This window comes from Bufo gargarizans, chromosome 1 (assembly GCF_014858855.1).
Source record: "Bufo gargarizans isolate SCDJY-AF-19 chromosome 1, ASM1485885v1, whole genome shotgun sequence".
NCBI classification, from domain to species: domain Eukaryota; kingdom Metazoa; phylum Chordata; class Amphibia; order Anura; family Bufonidae; genus Bufo; species Bufo gargarizans.
Window position 1 is genome coordinate 138,215,633 of NC_058080.1, and position 13,537 is coordinate 138,229,169.

The 13,537-nt window shown below is 43.4% G+C and overlaps 1 protein-coding gene across 4 annotated transcripts in view; it reads right to left on the minus strand.

Moving 5' to 3' along the window:
• TEC (tec protein tyrosine kinase) overlaps positions 1–13,537 on the minus strand; it is a 127,917-nt gene that overhangs the window by 61,115 nt on the left and 53,265 nt on the right. The window lies entirely within an intron of this gene.

Genomic DNA, 13,537 nt, shown 5'->3' on the forward strand with positions numbered 1-13,537 from the left:
AGGCCAATTATCAGCAGCATCAACTCTGTGACCTACAATGTGGCAAAATACTTAGACAGAATCCTAGCGCCCTTGGTTGGAAACACACAACATCACATACAGAACTCTCAGGATTCCACCACCAAAGTCCAGAATTTGTTATTGGGCACAGAAGAAACAATGGTCTCCTATGATGTTACATTCCTCTTCACCTGCATACCCACTACAGAGGCAATTGAAACTGTCAGGAAACAGTTGCTACTAGACAACACCTTAGGCTGCAGAACAGAACTTAGCCCAGACCAAGTGTGTGCCTTACTGGACCTTTGTCTGAGTACCACCTACTTCAAGTACAAGGACAAGTTCTACAAGCAAAAACATGGCTGTGCTATGGGATCGCCAGTCTCACCTATTATAGCGAACCTGTATATGGAGGAAGTAGAAAGGAAAGCACTGACCACTTTCATGGAAATTACACCAAGTCATTGGTTCAGATATGTGGATGACACTTGGGTTAAAATTCATAAACAAGAGTTACAGGCTTTCACCGACCACATCAACTCAGTGGATCATAACATCAATTTCACACGGGAAGATATGCAGAACAACAAACTGGCGTTTCTGGACTGTCTTATAACAGTGGAAGAGGGAAGGAAGCTGGGAATAGAGGTCTATCGAAAACCAACACACACAGACCAGTACCTGCTATTTGATTCCCACCATCCTCTAGACCACAAACTGGGAGTCATCCAGACTCCACACCACCGGGCAGAGAAAATCCCCACCAGCACAGAGGCCAAGGCGAAGGAATTCAAACACCTCAGAGGGGCACTTAAAACTTGTGGGTATCCAGTTTGGGCCTTTATCAAAACAGAAGGAAGGAGAAGAAAGAGCACCAAGACTACCAGTGAGGGCGAGAAGCACGACAGACGCAAGAATATGGTTATTCCATATGTAGCTGGGGTGTCTGAGAAACTCAAAAGTATTTTTAATAAACATCACATCTGTGTCTGCTTTAAACCCAGCAACACACTGAGGCAACAACTGGTTCACCCCAAAGACCCAACGCCTAAACACAAGATGGACAACATTGTGTACGCAGTCCAGTGCAATGAGGAATGCTCAGAACTGTATATCGGCGAAACAAAACAACAACTACATCAGCGTATGGCTCAGCATAGAAGAGCCAAAACCTCTGGTCAAGATTCAGCCGTGTACTTACATCTAAAAGAAACAGGTCACACCTTTAAAGACAGTTAAGTACGTGTTTTGAATAAGGAGGCCAATTGTACAAACGAGGTGTGAAGGAGGCCATCTACGTAAAAATGGAGAAGCCAAGCTTGAATAGAGGCGGGGGGGTTAGACATCTATTGTCTGCCACATACAATGCTGTCTTGACACCTTTTTCTGGGAAGTCTTCATCACCTACTGACTCTAATTAGGATAATGGAATCAACACTTTTGACCCCATGCTGGGTATAATGACTTCTGACCCCATGCTGGGTATAATTACCAGATGTTGATTCAGTTACATATTTATTCCCAGAGAATTCTTGTACAGTCACTCAGAATTGAGAAAGCTTGTTGGAAGAACGAGTGAAACGTTTTCAAGAAATCTACAGTAAGTCCAGTTGCCTTGATTTATTCTTTACAGATATACTAGCAGCATTAGTTGTAATATTTTATTTGCTGCACTAATCCACAAGACTGACATGTTTGGTATTGTATCTTTTGTTGAAAAATAAAAAAGAATTCACTCTTAACACTAATGGTTTCCTCTTCCGCAGGTGATATCTAGATTACACTTTCACTTCTCAGCAACAATTGTCTCTGATTAGAGAGATTAGGTGTACTTACTAAAAATGTCTGGAACATGTTCACACAAGTGTCACACTTTCATTTTTTTAACTTATCTTTTTAAATTGTATTGGATCCTTTATCAAACCAATTCATTCACTAACACAGTATTCACACGTGTCACACATGGTCATATCCCCTTTGTCCTGCCATCCGGAAAATCACTCTGAAAATCATGGAAAATAAATGCAGAATGATGATAAACAGAAAACATTGTTTTTTACTTTTTTTTTATGGGTGGAGGCGCATAAGTGAATCCGTTATTCTGGTCACCAAAAAAGATAGAAACCTGGAGGGACAGAAGAAAAATCCCATTGAAATAATTTCTATTTCTCCCTCCCCCTTATCCAACTCTCCCTACTGCATGTATTGGGAAAAAATATGGAAATGGAAATGTATTGTGTAGTTAATGTAGTTAAAACTTGTGCTGTTGCAACTATAAGGCCTCTTTCAGACGGGCGTTTGCGGGAAAATGTGCGGGTGCGTTACGGGAACACCCGCGATTTTTCTGCGCGAGTGCAAAACATTGTAATGCGTTTTGCACGCGCATGAGAAAAATCACGCATGTTTGGTACCCAAACCCGAACTTTTTCACAGAAGTTCGGGCTTGGGATCGGTGTTCTGTAGATTGTATTATTTTCCCTTATAACATGGTTATAAGGGAAAATAATAACATTCTGAATACAGAATGCATAGTCAAATAGCGCTGGAGGGGTTAAAAAATAAATAAATTATTTAACTCACCTTAGTCCACTTGTTCGCATAGCCGGCATCTCCTTCTGTCTCCTTTGCTGAACAGGACCTGGGGTGAGCATTAATTACATGAACAGGACCTGTGATGACTTCACACCGGTCATCACATGTTCCATCACACGATCCATGGTGATGGATCATGTGATGGAACATGTGATGACCGGAGTAACGTCATCACAGGTCCTGTTCATGTAATTAATGCTCACCCCAGGTCCTGTTCAGCAAAGGAGACAGAAGGAGATGCCGGCTACGCGAACAAGTGGACTAAGGTGAGTTAAATAAAAAAAAAAAATTTTAACCCCTCCAGCGCTATTTGACTATGCATTCTGTATTCAGAATGCTATTATTTTCCCTTATAACCATGTTATAAGGGAAAATAATGATCGGGTCTCCATCCCGATCGTCTCCTAGCAACCGTGCGTGAAAATCACACCACATCCGCACTTGCTTGCGGATGCTTGCGATTTTCACGCAACCCCATTCATTTCTATGGGGCCTACGTTACGTGAAAATCGCACAATATAGAGCATGCTGTGATTTCCACGCAACGCATAAGTGATGCATGAAAATCACCGCTCATCTGAACAGCCCCATAGAAATAAATGGGTCGGTATTCAGTGCGGGTGCAATGCGTTCAACTCACGCATCGCATCCGTGCGGAACACTCGCCCGTGTGAAAGGGGCCTTAACCTAAAAATCAATTAAAGAGCATGTCAGCATGATCAACGCTATTAAACCAGGCATTCTATCTGGTAGGGTTGATCAAGCTGCTTAAAAAGATGACCTTTTTGTCTGTATCCTAAACAGCTGCAAATACATGTGTTTTTATTCATATGCAAATGAACAGGTTGGAGCACCAGGGGTAGGGTTGGATCCTTGTAGCCCCGCTCCTGTAACAGCGTTCCCCAGCCGACATCAGGGAACCTGTTACAGTACACAAATAGCCTGAGGGTCCATTCACACGTCCGCAAAATAGGTCCGCATCCGTTCCGCAATTTTGCAGAACGGGTACAGACCCATTCATTTTCAATGGGGCTGGAATGTGCTGTCCGCATCCGCATTTGCGGATCCGCACTTGCATTTCCGCCAAAAAATAGAACATGTCCTATGCGGACAAGATTAGGCATTTTCTATTATAGTGCCGGTGATGTGAGGTCCGCAAATTGCGGAATGCACATTGCCAGTGTCCGTGTTTTGCGGATCCGCAATTTGCGGACGTGTGAATGGACCCTAAAGCCTCAATAGGCCACTATGTGGCAGTCTGTCAATGATTGCCAAAAGATCTGTAATTACCGTATAATAACAGCTTTCACTAATGTCCTCTGTCCCTTTCCACTGCTCCCTTAAAAGACAATTGCTATGGCTCATCTGTCTCCGGCTAGGAAGACAGGAAGACGGAGGGTCGGTCCTTCACACTGCATGCCTGCATTAGGCTTCAGATTGAGGAGGCGTGTCTCTCAGTAATCCAATCTGATTGGCTGGCAGGGAGCTGCTGGCTACAGCAAGTTTGTATGTGAAGTGAGGGAAAGCAGTTTTGGCCTCAGAGAACTGGCAGAGGAGCCATCTTGAGAAGGTCCTCATATTGTAAATGTTTAAACAGCCGTAACTAAGGGAAAAACTCAAAGAAAACAGTGGTATGTGATGAAACTAAAGATTGCATTATGCCTAATGCTGTAGCAGCAGTAACATATGCTAAAATATATATATTTTTTATGAAAACATGATGGTTACACTTTAAATAAGGTTCAGAAGGGAGAGTTTTAATAGGAAACTGAAGGGAAAAATAAGGGGGCACAATCTGAAATGAGTTGGAGGGAAGATCAGAACCAATGTCTGGAAATATTTTACTGAAAGTCTAGTAGATTCTTGGAAAAAACCTCCAGCAGATGTGGTTGGAAAATCATCAGTGAGTGACTTTAACCATGACTGTGATAATATAATCTAGCCTAAGAGAAAGTAAAAAGGAAATAATAAAAGGGCAGCAGCAACTAAGTGATTAGCCAGAAGGAGGGCGCTCTGTCACCACTTTCCATGACGCAATCGTTTCTGTGCCGATGGGTTGACATGGTATTTCAGGGCCTAACAATAGCCTTTAGGTCTGCCCTCTTAGTATACCTACAAGGGCTTGTAAGAGCAGGACCTAATAGGATGCTGCACTGACAGGTTTAATACAGTGACAAACAGAAAGTTTGCAATATATTATATAAGCAAGCATGCTCATGGACTCCTACAAGCAAAAATTAATTAGGCAGCACACAAGACTATGGGGCTCAGCTCTGCTCTGCAAATTATAAAATGTAAAAGTAGTAACTCCTTGCATTGTCTACAGGGCCTGCACTGATGAAACTGCTGCGGCCTCTTCACAGTACATAGCACAGCACCATACACTGCATAGCAGGTGTACATGGTATTGTAGCTCAATCCCATTCATTTAAATGGGACTGAGCTACACAAAGGCCACACAACCAATGGGTGCGATATGCAGCTTGGAGCCAAAAATCAGGAGTGGATTATGAAAGAAGACAAAGTATTAAACAGAATTTATCAGGTCCTCTAAGGTTAGGGCTACACAGCGACACTGGTCGTGGGCAGGATCGCTAAGCAGCAGTGATCCCATTGAAATGAATGGGACGGGTTGGGTGTAATTACACCTGCTCACCGCTGCGGATGCGACGGCAGGCAGGTAAACAATGAAGAGGAGGCAGTACTGACACGGCATGCGCCTTCTCTTCAAACAGCTGATCGGCGGGGGTGCCGGCTGTCGAACGCCTGCTGATCTGATATTGATTACCTACCCTGAGGATAGGTCATCAATAAATATAACTTGGACAACCCCTTTAAATCCTATTAAGTAGAATACTACATCACTAGTACTGCTGCTGCTGGCCTCGGACTGCTCAGTGGCATGGCTATACTCACCCAAATGGGCTCCCACAAACCATCCCTGGGATACACTGAAAGCACTTCTGAGCTTGTGCACAAAATGGAGAGGACTCAAGGATGAGTCACCTCAATGTATTCCAGAGCTGGTTTGTGGGTGCACAGTGGAGGAACGGAGGTAAGTACAGCCATACAACTTGGCGACCCCAGGCCAGAGGCAGAAGTACTATTCATGTTGTGCTGTACTTAAAAGGGCTTAAAGGGGTTATCACTTAATTACTATTGTTGACCTATCGTCTGGATAGCTAATCAATATCCAATCAGCAGAGGTCTGACACACGGGACCCCCAACAATCAGCTGTTAGAAGAGGCCGGTTCTCTGAACGCTGCAGCCTCTTCCTAGGCTATGTGACGTCACTGAACATCGGTCACGTGGCCAAGTTGCAATGCCAAATAAAATGAAAATAAAGAGCTGAGGATAGGTCGTCATTAACATTTCCCGGATAACCCCTTTAATGGACTTGACAGATTCCCTTACATGTCAGGTCTTTAAAGACAGGGTCCACTCAGGAGCTGAGTGGGTGCACTAACCAACAGGTGCCTGCTTTTTTACACAACAGGCACCCGTCCGCAAAGTCCATGATTGTAGACTATTCCAATCATGGACTTTTTTTAACCCCGGGCCTCAAATACTGTGGTCAATTGCAACCATGGCATTTGAATGGTCATTTACCGGGAGCAGGCTGTTCTCATGAACTAAGCACCCCCTCCCACAATGAGATTGCATGAGCTGCCTATTTTCTATGGCAGCCAAGAGCCTTGTAAAGGCCCCCTCTGTCCTAATTATAGTCCTATTAAAGGGGTATTTCCATCTCAGACAATGGGGGCATATCGCTAGGATATGCTCCCCATTTTATGATAGGTGCGGGTCCCAGAGGAGGGACCTGCACCTATCTCGTAAATTTAACCGGCAAAGTGAAGGAGGGTGCACTGCAATTGAGCGGCCAATCTTCATTCATTTCTATGGGGACGCCAAAAATAGTCAAGCGCTGACTCGGCTATTTCTGTCGGCCCCATAGAAATTAATGGGAGCGCACCGCGCCTGTGCAGCCGCTGCTTCTATTCACTTCAATGGGGTTGACGGAAATAGCCAAGACAGCGCTGGGCTATTTTCGGTGGCCCCACAGAAATGAATGGAGGGATGCACGGTGTGCCCTCCTCCACTTTGCCAACTCAGTTTATGAAATAGGTGTGGGCATATCAGACAATGAGGGCATATACTAGTGACATGCCCCCATTGTCTGAGATGGGAATACCCCTTTAAGTCTTTAGTAGAAAGACAGTGATTACCCCTTGGACTGCAAAAATATATAAAAATTGAAATCTTCCCATTTCCCGTTTTACAAATAAAAATAAAGAAAAAATATACAGAATTGGCATCCCAGAATTTATCCTAATCACTACCCTGACAATTTCCCACCCAGTCCTGGTCCGGCACTGCAGAGAAACATTGCCCAAAAATGTATTTGCGTTGTATTTTATTCTCATGCATCATCGCTATTGTTAAACTAAACACCACATTTTTTCCGGGCACAAGAATTGAGAAGTTTAACAAAGACATCTCCCACTTGTGAAGTTAATAATATCCCGTGTAAACTGACGCTGCTGCTTATTGTTCCGAAATAATCTAATAATGAATAGGCATTCAGAAGAAAGACTGTGAGCTGTGATAAGGAGGGTGAAAGGATTTCCTCTTCATATTTTGCCTGAGATAAGCAGTAGTAAGGAGAAGGAGCAGCCAGTGTAAGGGAACCGCTAGATTATTATGTCATCTCCATATACAGAGACAGCAGCCAAATATATAAGGTTCTGAAATACTTCTGGCTGTCAATGACTGGACATGATGTTCCACCTTAGTACAAATCAGCAAAACATAGAAGAGGATTCTTTACGGTAAGAGCAGTGAGACTATGGAGCTCTCTGCCTGAGGAGGTGGTGATGGTGAACTCAGGCCTGTTTCACAACTTGCATTGTGGCCTTCTGGTTTTGAAACCTGGCAGAGAATCTCAAAACTGGAATTAAAGTGATCCGTGCCATTTAATACATCTGGATGCATCCGTGTTGGCTGGATCCAGTTGTATTTAGGGCTGCAACGATTAATCGACATTATCGATAATATTCGATAATGGGATTCGTTGACAACGAATCCTGTTATCGAATAATCGGCCATTTCGTTGCTATGCAGGCAGGAGCGGGTGGTCAGGCGCTATTGCCTGTGGGTCCTGAAACTTTAAATCACTGCATCTTTATTACCTTACAATGAAGCTCCAGGAACAGGCAGAGCGGGCGGCGGCGTAACGTCACTTACTCACGTGACGCGCAAGCTCCGCCTGCTTTATTCATAAAGTGGGCGGAGCATGCGCGTCATGTGAGTAAGTGACGTTACGCCACCGCCTGCTCTGCCTGTTCCTGGAGCTTCATTGTAAGGTAATAAAGATGCGGTGATTTAAAGTAAAAGTTACTGCCGGTTAAGGAATACTGCTGTGAGCGGCGGGGCCAGGGCTGTTATGGGGAGGGGGATCTGTGTATGGCACTGTTATGGGGAGGGGGATCTGTGGATGACACTGCTATGGGGGAGATCTGTGGATGACACTGTTATGGGAAGGGGATCTGTGGATGACACTGTTATGGGAAGGGGATCTGTGGATGACACTGCTATGGGGAGATATGTGGATGAGACATATAGCATAAGATGCTATATAGTGTACGTGTCACAAAAATGGTACCAATAAAAACTACAGTTCGTCCTGCAAAAAAACTAGCCCTCATACAGCTTAGTGGACAGAAATATAAAAAAGGTTTTTATTTTTGTAAAAGTAGTAAAACAAAAACAAAAAGCTAAGTTTGGTATTATCATATTCGTATTGAGCCACAGAATAAGAACGTCATGTCATTTTTAGCGCACAGTGAACACAGTGATGTGAAAACCCCAAAACTCTTGGCAGAATTGTGTGTTTTTTAATTTACCCCACAAGGGATTTTTTTTTTCCGGTTTCCAATCACAAACATATTAAATTAAATTAAACAGTGCCCTTAAAAAATACAACTTATCCCGCAAACAATAAGCCCTCATATGGCTATATGAATGTAAAATGTTATGGCTATTAGAACGTGAGGAGGGGGAAAAAAAATGCTAAACCAAAAATTGGCCTGGTTAATTTTGCATATTGCTATCCTGTCCTATCTAGGTGTCCGGCAGTAGACCATAGATTTCAGAAGATTTTTTAGAAAATCATGTCATCGAATGTCACAATACAAATTGCATGCATTATTAAATACACATCTTACACCTGATGAGGCTGGTGTACCATGTCAGAATACCTGCATCATCTTTTTTGAAAATAATCCCACCCAATCCCCCAATAATCCCAAGGATAGGTCATCAGTAGGGATGAACGAATCGACTTCGGATGAAACATCCAAAGTCGATTCGCATAAAGCTTTGTTTTAATACTGTACGGAGCAGGAGCTCCGTACAGTATTAGAATGTATTGGCTCCGATGAGCCGAAGTTATTACTTCGCAAAGTCTCACGAGACTTTGCATAATAACTTCAGAAATTGATTTATTCTGTAAAAAAAAAACATTTTCCGAACTCGGGTTCGGTTCCAAGGTACCACTTAGAACTGAACCAGAGTTTGGGAATTGTTTTTTTTACAGTACAAGAAGCAATAACTTCGGCTCATCAGAGCCAATACATTCTAATACTGTATGGAGCGCCATTCCATTTACAGTATTGAAATTAAGTTTTATGCGAATCGACTTTGGATGTTTCATCCGAAGTCGATTCGCTCATCTCTAGTCATCAGTATAAAACACTCGGAAAACCCCTTTAAACCACACTTACTGGATAAACTACAACTTTTGTGTCAATTTTACTCCAGTAAAGGGGTGGCACAGAAAGTGGAGTAACATCTGAAGACAGAAGTGTTACACCTAGAGCTGCATCAAATGTATCAATCATTTTGTGACATTTAATACAATTGGTGCAAATTATTGCAATGAAGAAAACTAATTTTAAAAAATAATCTCCCCAAACCTCTGCCCAACTAGAGCTTAAAGGGGTATTATCATCTTAATGATCACTGTTAAATCTGTTAATGATTTAACAGTGATCATTTTTCTAAATATATTTTATTAACAAATCCCCACCCCTTAGAAAAAAATAAACCTATACTTACCTGACTGTTGTCTTCCGTCTCCCCTGGTTACGGCCACCGCTCTTCTCATGAATTGCGGTGGCCGCGCGTGTGCAGACGACTTTTCTTTTCTTCTCCCGGCCGGCCGCGTGCTGTACTGAACGCGCACGCCGAGTCCGCGCATGCACCCTGGTGACTTCTTCCTGGCAAGTATACTATACTGGCCAGGAATAAGTCACCAGGGCGCATGCGCGGACTCGGCGTGCGCGTTCAGTACAGCGCGCGGCCAGGCCGGGAGAAGACATCAATGAAGATGGAGCCCACCCCCTGCCGAGTGCTGAAACCAGGAAGTGGACGGCGCGCCGGGACCAGGTAAGTATGAAATAGCCTGTTGAGAAAACCCCTTTGAAGGCGTCAGTGCTCGAGTGAGCGCAGCTGCCTTCTCACAGTTTACCAAGGACAGCGCTGTACATGATAGTGACTAAGGCTTCTTTTACATTAGCGTTAGGATTGTCAGGAAGGCTGTTCCAGCAGGGGAAACCGCACTAACGATAATACACATGTGCTGCCGAAAGTCGTCTCTGGCCCCATTCACTATAATGCCGGAGCAGCCTGCCAGACAATCCTAATGCTAATGTGAAAGAAGCCTAAGCTTGATACTGCAGCTCAGCCCCATTCACCTGCCTCCAGTGATGGCTAACCTCCGGCACTCCAGCTGTGGTGACACTATGACTCCCAGCATGCTCTATAAGTTTCTATAGAGTTCTGAGAACAAAAGCAAGTGTGCATTTTGGGAGTTGTAGCTGGAGTGCCGGAGGTTAGCCTCACAGGCCTAGACCATGTGACTGATGAATGTGACGTCACTGGCCTAGGCTAAGCTGCAAGAGCCGCATCGCTCACAGGAGTGCCGGGGCCTACTGAAACAGCTAATTGGCGTGGGTCCAAAGTGTCAGATAAGTCATCAGTTAAAAAGTCTTAGCTTTACATGTACAGCGCTGGGCGTTAAGGGGTTAATGATCATTAAAAGACTCTGCTCTTGTTCTACCAGTCTATATAAAGAAAACTCACAAGTAAGCTGCAGAAATTTAAAAAAAGTTTCAAAATATTTTTATGGTAAAAACTTGACTTAGGCTACTTTTACATACACGTTTTGGATTCAGGTTTTGTGATCTGGCAGAGGATTGCAAAACCTGACCTAAACCGTTTTGTTTTGATGTGCTTGAGTGAAATCAAAGCGTCACTAAATACATTGAAAGTGAATGGGTGATGGATCCGTTGTTTTAGGATCCTATAAATCTGGATCCGTCGCTATTGACTTACATTGTTTTTAGTGACAGATGCTGTTCGTTCCGTTTTGATGACTGAACACAAAAACACAGCTAGCAGCAGTTTTGTGTCTGGTCACAAAACGGAATGCTGACGGAACGGAAGACATCCTGGTGCATCCTGAACGGATCTCTTTCGGAGACGTTTTGGCCCGGTTTTGAGATCCTCTGCGGGATCGCAAAGCTGTAATGCAAAAACGCAGATGTGAAAGTAGCCTTAAAGTGAACCTGGTTTCTGCCGCTTTATGTCCCAGCAGTATATGACAGAGAGAGAGCAGCTGATCTCTGTTATATAAAGGTTATATATAGAATATATACAGGACTACTAGAAGAGACAGTGAGAGTCTTAGGCCCCTTTCATACGAACAAGATTTCCGCACGGGTACAATGCGTGAGGTGAACGCATTGCACCCACACTGAATCCGGACCCATTAACTTCTATAGGGCTGTGCACATGAGCAGTGATTTTCACGCATCATTTGTGCGTTGCGTGAAAATCGCAGCATGTTCTATTTTGTTTGTTTTTCACGCAACGCAGGCCCAATAGAAGTGAATGGGGCTGCATGAAAATCACAAGCGTCCGCAAGCAAGTGAGGATGCGGTGCGATTTTCACGCACAGTTGCTAGGAGACGATCGGGATGGGGACCCGATAATTATTATTTTCCCTTATAACATGGTTATAAGGGAAAATAATAGCATTCTGAATACAGAATGCATAGTACAATAGGGCTGGAGGGGTTAAAAATAAATAAATAATTTAACTGTTCTTCTTTGCTGTGCACAGGAATAGGACCTTTGATGACGTCACTCGCTCATCACATGGTCCGCCACATGATCCATCACCATGGTAAAAGATCATGTGATGGACCATGTGATGAGCGCAGTGACATCATCAAAAGTCATATTCCTGTGCACAGCAAAGATGAAGACAGAAGAGAAGCTGGGCTCTGCGAACAAGTGGATTAAGGTGAGTTAAATTATTATTATTTTTTAACCCCTCCAGCGCTATTGTATTATGCATTCTGTATTAATAATGCCATTATTTTACCTTATAACCATGTTATAAGGGAAAATAAAATCTACACAACACCAAACTACACAACACCAAATCTACACAACTCAAACCCGAACTTCTGTGAAGAAGTCCGGGTTGGGGTTTGGGTACCAAACATGCCGATTTTTCTCACGCGCGTGCAAAACGCATTAAAATGTTTTGCACTTGCGCTGAAAATTGCGCATTTTCCCGCAACGCACCCGCATCTTATCCGGGCCAAAAACACAACGCCCGTGTGAAAGAGGCCTTAGGGTACTTTCACACTAGCGTTTTTCTTTTCCGGCACTGAGTTACGTCCTAGGGGCTCAAATCCGTAAAAGAACTGATCAGTTTTATCCCCATGCATTCTGAATGGAGAGCAATCCAGTTCAGTCTTTTTTACTGATCAGGCTTTTCAGAAAACCGTAGCATGTTGTATTTTTACCTCCGGCCAAAAATCCGGAACACTTTGACTGAATGCTGGATCCGGCATTTTTTCCATTGACTTGCATTAATGCCGGATCCAGCGCCGTGTGTTCCATCAAACCGGATCTGGCTGTTGCATGTTAAACCCGAAAAATGTGCAAAAAAAGTTCAAGTCCATAAATGGCGGATCCGTTTTTTCCAATGCATTTTTTCATTGTGATCAGAATCCTGATCAGGATTCAAATGTATTCCTTTTTGACACGTTTTTCCGGATCCGGCGGGCAGTTCTGATTCAAACAACGCTAGTGTGAAAGTAGCCTTAAACGGGTAGGCCCGTTTCCTATATTGATGACCAATCCTCAGGTATCGTCTGCACAGTATGTGTATTCATATTCTGTATTCAGACCAGTGCTAATGCGACCCTGCCTGTAGCTCCCATGGACCTACGTGTGCTGTATGCCACCTATAACCAGAGGGCTGTTGCGGCCTACTCATTCTGTAAGGGAAGCCGTCAGTTTTATGACTGACCTGTCTGACTTGTAATAAAGTACAGGGAAGATCCACTGTATTGGACTGTACTTCATCACTTTGCTATAATCGCCTGATGTTATTTAGGCTAGTAATAGTACCCTTGCATAAATACCCACCTCTTAGGCGACGTTCACACCAACACTATTTATTTCTGTTGCTCTGCTCTGTTAGATGAGCAGAACAACAAAAATAACAGAAGTGCTAGATCAGACACAGGACTGATGAGCAGGGCTAAACAGACTCAATTTACTATTATGGAATCCATTCTGTCTTTTTACCAGACAAAAAAGTCCTGCATGTTAGGCTTTTTTATCCGGTCTTTGACAGAATCTGCGACAGAGCCTCGTACAGAGCCTCCAATGCAGATGTGAACAATCCTTTAAGATTATATAGGCCTACGTATTAGTTATTTCTATTACTCCAAATTTCGCGGAGTAATTTTGTACGAGGAGTATTTTTACTCTTCTGGAAAAAATGTAGTGCGACCTCTCTGCCCTAGATATTTCCATTGTCCTGCTATGTTTTAGGATCTGTTTTATGATGCACATAACTGG